The following is an 11,498-nucleotide window of genomic DNA, read 5'->3' on the forward strand; positions in this document are numbered from 1 at the left end:
TTTTGATAGTAAGTATATTAAATTATAATATGGCATTTAAACATCAAGACTTAGGAATTGCAAGTCCTGACAACTGTTCTTTGGTAAAAATCATTACAGAATCACAGAATTGTTAGGGTTGAAAGGGATGTCTGGAGATCGTCTACTCCAACCCCCCCTGCCAAGGCAGGGTCACCAAATCAGTTTGGTGTCAGTCAACAAAAGTGTGCACAAAGAGGCCAGCAAAATTTGCTAGGGCCCTGATGGAGTTGTGATAATAGGTTATCTGGTATCACCATCTCCAGATTTAAAAAATTACTCCTGAGGAAACTCAGTAACCTGAGTCCAGCTATAGCATTTTCTCACAAATAAACACAACCTTGACTCAAAGTCTGAGAGGTAGTGAGACAGAGAGGGGAAAATCACATCTGCTCTAGTATCTGTTATCTTTTCTATTCAGAATTTGCTTAATAACCTAAAAAAATAGAGGAAACACTGGAAGGAACAACACCATAATATACCTGCCTGGTTTTGAAACTTGAAAAATTCATTAAGAAATAGCTATTTTATACCCTTTGTTATGTTTTCTCTTTAGACAGAGAGAAATCTCCAGCATTTTTTGTTAAGTACAGATAGATTGTGATTTCTTTTTTACTCCATAAAAATAGATTTCATTTATCTATTCTTACAGAAATATTTTGTGATGGAAATCCTATGTCATTCTTTTTTGCGTAACTGCTTACTAAGATTTCTTTTGATATCAGTAATATTTTCCCAAAATAATGAAATTGCCCACTAAGTCCTACTGCTTTGTCCCTGCTGTTGTCCTATATATAAACCAGATGGGGAGGTTCTGTCTGGGCTCTCCTCCAAGAAGTTACCTGCTCTCTTTCTAGCTGGCCAAGTATATCACCTTCAATTTATAACCACTACCTGCTAACCCAAGGACATCAGGACTCTTCCTAAATTGTGTCTCCTTATTGAATTTCTGCCAATTCCCTGACAAGGATGGGTTCTGTATCCCTGAGTATGCTATACTTGAGCAATCTTTGTGCTACACTACAGCCACAGGATGTGCACCTGTTTTCACATATAAGTAATGTTTAGAACTGATAAAGGTGGGAACAGTTTACCCTTGCATGATTTTGATTGTTTTTTTCTGAACATGGAATACAGTACATTTTAAAAGAGAAAAAGCCCAGATTGTCAGGTTTTATCAGAAATTAAAACAAACAAGCAAAAAAACCCCAAAAACAAAACCACCAGACACCAACATTGCTGGGGGCAGCTCAGTGTTGATTTTTGACAGACTAGTTAGGATGTATGGCTAGAGGTGTTTTACTCACAGGGTTTGCTTTTGATTATCGAGATCTCAGCATACTTGGGATTCCTGTGAAAAACATGCTGTAAGACTCATACCAAAGTTTGCATAATTTAGCTTTTGTATGACTTAGTTTACATCACTTAGACGAAAGAATAAGAATCACAGCATGGGAGAGTATTTTAATATTAGGCAACACAAATTTTATCAAAACACATCAATGTCCCTTTTTCAGGGAGAACTCTTAAAGTCTTTAGTCCTGTCAAAATTAGATCTGTTGATGAATTCATAGGTATGACTGAAAGGAGCTATCCCTAACTTTGATAAATTTAGTCTGAAACCTAGGGATTATGGCAAAGAGAAAGATGATGTGGCTGGTTTGGCCAGACCAACTGCATTGGTGTTTTTGCAAATTAAGCAATGTGTTGTTCTCCATCCCATTAGATGCTAGAGCCCTTGGCAGCTCAGTCTCAGGAGACTGGAAGGACTGGTGGGAGGAGAAGGAAAGTGAGAAAGGTGGGAGATGGAATCATTTCATGTGTCTCCAGCAGGGATCTCTCCTGCAAAGGCTGCCTGCTTACACAGCCTCAGCAGCTTATCTTCTTTACCAAACAGCAGTTTTACCGCTTTAGGTCCATGCCACCAAGCATTTCTTAGGTTCATTTTAATTTCTGCCTCTTTCTTGTATTTTTGGCATTAGCATTTTTGTTACATGCATTTCAGTATTATTTCATTTTATTTGAAGGAAAGAAATTTGATATTTAATTTATAATTAAATCCTTTCAGAAAATAGAACTTAGAATTAATGGACTATTATTGGCAAAATAAATATGAAATGTTAGCAGTTGCCATTAATCCTATGTGCCTTGGGGATGTCAGAAAGCATGTGGCAGGTAAAAGATCCTTGTGAAAATGAGTTTGAAAAAGTAATCTCTGGGGTTGGAGAATAAATCTGCTGAATATTACCAAGTACTGATTCTGCAACTGTATCATCTTTGTCTGTTTGTTCCTTGGCTTTCATACCAGCTATTTTTTCCCTGCTCACTCTCCCAAAATTAAATCCTTTAACTGTCATCAAACATCCACCATGGAAGGGAGATCAGAAATCTGGCATGAAATTCCAAACAGCTTCAGTAATTTGGCAAACAACGTATATTGTAATCATTCCTAAAACATTGTCTGATAATAGACAAGAGCTGAGCTTGCTGCATTTTTAAACTGTTATGCATGATGTCTTGGTTTAGGTGCATGCTAACATACAATCTGAAAACATAACTGTTCAATGGTCCAGTTTTCTGCATTCAGCTCCACAGCATTGGATATAAGTGATAAAGGCTCAGTTTTGAAGACTAACCAATGCAAAAGGGAGCTTACAATTTTTTTTTACTCAAGATTTGTCCTCTTTCAGTAACTCTTGAAGCTTATTGTGTATTCTGAAGTGAACCACAACAACCTAGTCATAGGATAAACAGATTGATTTGACAGTTCTGTGACATACATGCTTTGAAAATCAGCAAAGTGTAGTGTGCAATAAATTCTGAGGAGAAAATTTTTTGTAGAATGACTTCTGCTTCACACTGCACTCACTGACTGTGAATCTACATAATTCTTTATCCTGCCAGCCTTGTTGCACCCCTACTACTTCTCTGCAGTCACAAATTGACAGAACAGTTGATACCTGATAAAAGTTTGTGTCCCACCAAGTGAATGTGCAGAAGTCCCCATGATGTACAACCAGAATAAATCATGTGATGAGCCAAACTCAAAGGGTAAAAACTGGATCACTAAATCATTTTAATAATTAGTGTTCAGGAAGAAATATACATATGGGGTATTTATTTTGCTGATAATAATTTACCAGACAGAGATATCTTTCACAATTGTTTTTTATGTCACACCCTCATTGTAACTGAGAACTAGAAAGTGGGAGAAAAAATTATAAAGTACATGGTCTCTTTGAAAGTGTGTATGAACTCCACTGCCAGCCAGGCTACCACCTACTCTCACTGTCCTTTGATCATCACTAATCCAAATCTTTGAGGGAAATTTGAAAAAATGCCATGACACTGACTCAAAATATTTATGTTTTTTATCCCATACTACTGTTTGTCAGAGCAATATCAAGAGACAAGACCTATAATTTTTTGTTTATTGAACACTGTGTAAGCTGAACAATATCTTTATTAGTGTATCTCAAAGTCTGAGTAATATTACAGTAAAAAGCCAAAATTTTGAAGCATGAGGTTTGTATTTGTTTAGCTGTGCTTTGGGACAAGAGAGACTTAAGCTATGTCTTAAAATACTGAAAGGCATTTTATTACTTTTATTGTTTTATTGATGTATCTTATGGGCAGAAGTACAGCAGAAGAAAATACAATTCTTCTGAGGAAATATTTTCTCAGGATAAACATGTGTATCACATGAAGCTTCATAGGGATAATACACCACCAGTGAGATGATAAACTCAGCATGCTGCTGAAAATTCCAAATAATCCTTGCAAAATATTTACAGTGAGATTTTTACACACTTACAATGGCTATAAGGTAAAATTGACAACTGAAAAAATGTTCTATTGGAGATTTAATATTTGAAGGCCAGGCTGCCCTGTCTCATTCCTGCACGGGGAGCTATTTTCCTTCAGTTCTGCCACATCTCTCAGGGGACTGTTCTGGCTATTTTCTCATCTGAAATAATGTTAGTGTGCTTCAAGGCTCTTCAGGCTGGCCTTTGCTTTCTCAAATGGACACATTTATTTTCCATACAAGTAAAGCAGAGATACATCCTCCAGGGTAACAAGTACCAGGAGTACTGCTGGCACTACCATTCACCTGTGCCTGTTCTCCATGAGGAGTTCTCCCTGGCCCTCTTTATCCTTCTCCCTGCACTCTCCACTGACTCCCCATATTCTCTCAAAGCCACATACAGCATCCAGATCCTCAGACTTGCAAAGCAATCACATACCACTGTACACTGATAATAAGCAAATCCTCCCAGAACTACAGAAAATAAAAGAGAAGGGTCTCCAAGGCATAGGCTATCACTTGCCAACACTGAGAAGAGTCTCAAATGACAGGATCTCGAAATTGAAATGGAAAACATTTTCCATTTGGTACCATGGCAACTGAACAAAACCCAGTAATTGCCTGCTCCTCTCCTCACCTCCCAGATTCAATGCAACTGGGCTGACTTGCTGTTAAAGATTGGAGCTTTATCTGTCTCTTGGTGCCTGGCAAATACAACAGAAGAGGGAAAAGAGGAAAAAAAGACAGAAGAAGAAAAGAAGATACCTTCAGAAAGCTCTGAGCAGCCTAAACAAAAAAAACAAAAAAAAAAAAAGAGATTTCCTAGACTGACAAGGGGAAGGACAGGGCTACATTGCAAATTAAAAAGAGTCAAAAATCAGGAAATGCAAAGCTCATGAACAGGCAGATTTTTTTTTACTTGAAAATGTGCTGGACCAGGGCTGTTCTCATCTCTAAAGAGCTTGAGCATAAAAAACTACTTTACAGCTTGCAGTCAGGCAATATCCAAGTGTGAGAGTCTAACCTTATACACAGCTGTAAACTGATAGTCAAAAAAAATGCACACTGCCCTGTTCGAGAAGAGTTGGGTAGTCATGACTTTTTGGTGGTTGGCCTCATGTATTGAGCCCTATTTATGCATTTTTCTTGTTGTTAATTCAAACATCACACTTTGGCTGAACTTGATATAATTTCTCCTCCTATTTTAAAAAGTAAAATTAATTTTTTGGAAATATTATTTAATTATCTAAAACATGATTAAAGAAAAGTGTAACTTTATGAAAACCATGTTTCGCAAATGAGGACAGAAAGTTTCCAAAAATATTGCAATTTTATAAATATTTCATAAGGCGCAGTATGATTTCATGAGTTTCCTGAAAGTTGTATGAAATATTGCAGGAAAATGGCATGAGCTCCAATGAATTATTAAATTCCATTTATATTTCAGGTAATGTCAAAAAATATTTTTGTATTTCTGAAAGCCTGGACATAACACCATATACAATCTTCATGAAATTAACTTGATTTTAGTTTTAGCATAGAAGCTTTAATCTTGAAATAAGAACACTAAATTAACCTGGCCACATGTCAGCAGAAAAAATTTTTTGCATGTTTTGTTTTACCAGTTACTTTCATATAAGTAGAAAATGCTTGTACACTTATCATCTTAGCCAGATTCCTTTAGGTATTGTGCAAAATAAAATGCATTTGTAAAATAAAACAGTCTCTAACCTTATCATAAGGCAAACACCATCATTCTAGGCACAAATATAGCTAGATATGATAACAAATAACCCTCACAAAAAAGAAAAAATTTCAGTCCTGCTAGAATTCATGTTCATTGCTAATGAAAGTTAGTCTCTCTTTAGCTGTCCAATATTTAAATAGAATTCTCAGCTTCCTCAGGTATAACACATCCTTTCTTATCTCTGTGTCTTGAAAATGATAGACCTGTCAACACTGAAATGCTGCTCTGAAATATTTCTTTCCACCCACACATTGTAAGGCCCACTGCAGAAGGACTGAAAATGTTTCCGTAAGTCTCATTCCACTTGCAAATCTGTGGCTAACCCTCATCAGTTCTGGGCCATGAAACATAATTTTAATAGCAGAGCTCACCTACAACTAATCATCTGGGTAAACAATCTGAGCAAAAAAAACCCCTCTGCTGTCAAAATGCTGTGGCAGAAGCCAAGCTCTGCACACATCCCAGCAAAGTGTCACTTGTCATCACAGTATTTTGCAGCCAGTACTGGTCAGCAAAACCCTCTAGCTCAATCTTTTCCCATTAGTCAGCATGTACTGCAGAAGCCCAGAAATGGCTTTTCAGAGTACAAATCTGATCCAAGGAAATGTCAATCCATATTGTCCTCTTTTTTCTCCCACTCCTGATGCTACTGGCAGGGCAGATGCTTGTGCTTGTCCTCATATTTCAGCAAAAGCTTGCCAGCAGTGCACCTGATGACCTGCAAAGCTGTCACAAGGCAATGGCACACCTACAAGCTTCTGTTTCTCGTGATAGGAACTGAGCTACATCAACATCATCCTATCTAGCAACATAATCTGAAATTCTGCTTTCATGCCTACAGAAAACCATCCATAGAACATCAGGGGAAGAACTCCACTTTTCTGAGACCCGCCTGATGTACTGCTCTGGGGTCCCAGTACAGGAGGGACATCGACCTGTTGGAGCAATCCACAGGAGGGACAGGAAGATGATTAGAGGGATGGAGCACCTCTCCTATGAGGAAAGGCTGAGAGAGTTGAGACTGTTCAGCCTGGAAAAGAGAAAATTTTGAACTAATTAGGGCCTTCCGGTACCTGATGGGACCCTACAAGAAATTATTTACAAGAGCATGTAGTGACATGACAAAGGAGAATGTATTTAAACTGAAAGAGGGTAGCTTTACATTAGATATTAGGAAGGAATTCTTTACTGTGAGGTGGATGACAGACTGGAACAGGTTGCCCAGAGAAGCTGTGGGCACTATTGCAATGTTCAAGGTTAGATTGAATGGGGCTCTGAGCAACCTGCTCTAGTGCAAGGTGTTCCTGTGGTGTGAGGGCTGAAAATAGACAATCTATAGGGGACACTCCAAGCCAAGGCAGTGTATGATTCTATGAAGAATTTGCACACTTCACCTAGAACTTGCACACTTCAGATCCCAGAACATCTGCTTGCTTTAGAATGATTTCCCCAAGAAAGGCCATTAAGTGCTGAAGAAAATATCCCACAGTAGACATACCCAGGAGTGAGTCAAATTTGCTGTGCAGCTGCACAGGCTGCTGCCTGAAAGCAGCCTAGAGTGCAACTAGATTCTCTGGCCACGGGAACAGACCTCTCAGACACCAACCCCTCTGCAAATATCGTCTCCTCTGACAGAGTTTGCCACAGACCACTGAAAAACAAGATCCTTACCTATACAGAATTTTGTTAATGTAATTAACAAAATTTCATACTTGATAAAGAAAAAAATCAACATTTTCTCTTGATCCTAATTAATTATTACCTGAGAGTTCTCCCTTTCTCTAAAAACAGGGCAATTTTCTTGATTTAAACAATAAGATTAATCTAGTTCACTTGTAAAAGAGTTTTTCCTACAATGCAAAGAAAACTTAACAAATTTATTATTTTACAATTACTCATATCTGATATGCTTGACAAAAGCAATATGGTCTAAAAAATAATAATATGGTCTTGTCTACAAACAAAAGTCTTGTTACTGCAAACTGCTTTAAAACAAACTGCTTTAAAATATCATCCTGTAATCTTTTGTGTATTTTGTGGTTTGTGTTAATGATCTGCTCCATTCCAGGTTTGATCTGCATACCAGGTAAAATTTGAGGGCAATTTTTCATTTGGATAATCATCATATCTGCATGTACTATAAATTATTTACACATATATATTTCTCACTGTTAGAAAATATGAGTGACACAAGTTGCAACTCATTCATTTTGCATTAATCAACAGAGAGAATGTTTAGAAGGACAAAGAGAGACACTAAGAAAGAGGTTTTAACTAGCTTCTACCTTAGATGCTAATAGTTCTTGTCTCTGCCAATATTTCATGTATTTTTCCCTACATTCCCTCCCTACTGAAGTTCTCCTGGTACTAACAGCACACCATTCAGCTCCAGTATCCTTCCTGGTGTAACAGCATGGTAGTACATATTGTTTACACCACAGTCAGCATTCAGGGACTGCAAATGACCAGGTGTTTGAAAGAAATAGACTGCAAAGTCTTCAGAGAGGGAGAATGCGTCCTGTCCTTCCTATTATACAAAAAGGTGAATGAAAACCAGGACTTTATTCTCCTCTCTACAATAAAGCTGAAAAGGAAAATAATTAAAGCCTGGATTTCAAAGATACTAAATAAAATACAGAGGATGCTGAGTTCAGGCTTCTGCCAGGCTTTCAGCCAACAAGACCTCTGCAGCTGGGTCTGGAAGTACAATGCAGGAAATCCTACAGATGATACACACATCACCTTTCCCAGCTTTAATCACTGTGGATCACATCTAGATGAAGAATAGAGCACAAACAGCGGGGAGGAAGGGCATTTTACCTTTAACATGGCATCATATTAGTCCCTTTACACTGGTTTTGGAAGCCACTCTCAGTTCTCTGTACTGTATCACACTGTGTCATGGGCTAGAGTAACTTCTCAGCTTGTGGCTGTATTTCAGAGGCAGCTACACCACACTCCTCTCCTGCAACATAAAATATTTAGTAAATGTCACCTGGCATCAGTGACCTTTTGAAGTCAATAAACCTTTTTCTAGCTCAATGGGAATTGTCCAACATTTTTCCAGTGAGAAAAAAATGGTTTTTGCAGTTAAATAGTTCCCTGGTGTGAGGAAAGCACCTGACTTCCCTGGGCCCCATGCCCTTTTTTTTCCCCTTACATTTTTCAAGCTGGTTATTTTTAATAAAAATGGCTTTGGAAAACCACTTCTTTTTTGTCTTTTTTCCAGTTAGGAATATTTTAGTAATGATGTATAGCTTCTCAATACCCCACTCTTTGTAATATGTGCATGCCTCATCTTTTGGCAATCTGTTAAAAAATGCTGCTTTTAGCATATTTAGACTGCTATCAATTTAAGGAACAACAGTCTTCTGGCTACTTGCTAACATGGTGGAAATTTGCATTCTGATGACCTTTAAACAATTTGTAGCTAGAGAAAAAGTGTTTAGTATGATTGTTATGAATTGCTACTAGGTCTTTCTCAAATATCTCTCTCCACTTCATTAGGTACATTAACTGACTTTTTTCCACCCTCTGTTTTAAGCTGTTTCTTTCTGTGCTTATTTTGTATTTGTTTATTTATTTTACAGTCAGGACAAATGATTTTATCCCAGACACAGAGCTAAGCACTCTCAGAACAACTGAATCATTTAGCCGTGCTTGGTTTCATGTGTTTGTCAGCTGAAAATGACATTTAGCACAGGCTTTATCTCAGCTATGGTAATTACTGTACTGACATGAGGTCTCATACACAGCACAGACTGTTTTCAACAGATGCAACCAAGCAACTCTGACTTCTCTGAAACAGTTTATCTGGCTTTCAAATTGTGACAGTATTCAGACAAATGCACACACCTTCTTATATACATAGAGACATATATAAAAAGCAGGGCAGTGCTAGTTTTAAGGCAGTATGTTCTTTCTTATTTCTGAGTCAATTCAATTACCCCATGCAAAGATAGAATAGAATCTCTCAGTTGTGCATAGCTCCCACATTATGTGCTGGCTGTGCATCTTATTACACATGAAGGTTATTGTTATTGTAATATATCTCAGTGGTATACCAAATGTTATTATAATGATGTAATTAATATGCTTGGATTTACCATCTGATGTTCTTAGGCACCACTTGTGTTAGCATGTGATGCTACCAATTTCAAACATAGTTGGAAGCAGCAGCTTTTTGTTAAGGGAGTTGGCAGGAAAAGATAAAGGATTAATAGCGTAAGTCACATTCTCTAAAAACATTTTAAAAAAATTTTCGTCAGATGTGTTCAACTGACATGTCAACTCAGAGTGATGCTGCCTCTGAAGCTTGTACAATATGCATTATTTACATGTATCTGAGTTTTTCATTATTATTATTATTATTATTATTGTTATTAAGTATAATTGGGTTTAGCAGAAACAATTCTACAATTCTGCAATGAGTTCAATTCATTTTATGATGGACTGATTTCAGTACTAAAAAGTTAACACTGGCTTGATGGACAAATGACCTGCACAAATGAGAAAATGAGCAGGTTTGGTTTGTTTTCTTTATCTTTTTTGTTTGGTTTGCCTTGCTTTGCTTTGGTTTAGTTTTGAGGAGCGCTTTTTCTTCTAGAAAAGACAATGATACACTGGTACCTTAGTGTAGCAAGATGGTATTTGAAAATGATGCTCATGTACATAAACAGAGTAAGAGTCTGAAGCAGATTCTGATTTAGTCTGGGGAGTTGAACACAACTATCACTCATTACTTGCTAGCCATAATTTTTTTTTTTAATTCAAAAAGTGATTATGGCCTAATAAAGAAATTGGATGAAATCTAATGTATATTAATGGTGGGAAGTATTTAGGAACATCCAAGGGTACAGCAATACAGCAATAAAAAAAGTTTAAAAGATTTGTCTCATTCTTTACTCTCCATCAAAGAGATACTTTGTGTTCTTCATATCACAGACTAGACTGTTTATGGTATGATATCCAGTTTTCTTCTAAGTCATCCTAGAAACATCCTAAGAGTACTTTCCCATTTTCCATTCAGAAATCACATATCTGCCAAGGAAATAAAAAGACATAACAATGTTACCACTGTATTTTGAAATATACATATCATAAGAAACTAGAAAAACCAATCAAGCTATCAAAAACAGAAATGAAGGGGTTTCATTAAAAGAAAACAAACAAAACAACAAACATTTTCCAGTGAGAAAAAGTGTTCTTTGCAGTTAAACAGTTCCTTGGTGTAAGGAAAGCACCTGACTTCCCATGACAAAGAATACAGGAAATTTTACACTGAAATATGCTTGACATAAATAGCCACTACTACTCCGTCAAATGTTTCAGTTGTCCTTGCACAAAATAAAGCATTCACTTGAAATTATTGTAGTTAGAAAATATAACACTGAGGATTTTAATTGCCAAAGATGGAATTTTTATGGAACTCATACTTTGCTATTCTTTGAAAAAAGTACCTGTGAAGAAATCAGTTCTTACTCAAAACTCTATATTGATCTAAATGTAATCACCATTGAGTAAGAGATCATGCACAGTACAAGAAGTTTACTATAAATTTCTGGATGCCAAATAGTAGTGCTTTTGCTCACTTCTGTACTCTTTGTCACCATGGATGTGGGACCATATCCACCAGTCTGGCAGCTGAGTTTCTTTAAACGAGGCTGAAATGAAATATCTAAATCTTTCAAGTATGTTGTTGCTAGAAATACAAAATACATTCCAGACAGAAAGTATCTTTTAATCGCTGCCACTTCTGGTTTGATCTTGAAACCCCTCTGTATTGAAGTAGAGAGGTACATTAGAAGACATCACCCCAGAGGAAGAAGGCAGAAGTGGCCTTTTGAACTCCTCTCTGGTGAATGTTTTGGCTGTGGATTGGTGCCAATTGACACCTCAGACTCATGGTGTGAATAACTTGAGACTGAG

This window comes from Lichenostomus cassidix, chromosome Z (genome assembly GCF_008360975.1).
Source record: "Lichenostomus cassidix isolate B80296 chromosome Z, HeHo_3.0, whole genome shotgun sequence".
NCBI classification, from domain to species: Eukaryota; Metazoa; Chordata; class Aves; order Passeriformes; family Meliphagidae; genus Lichenostomus; species Lichenostomus cassidix.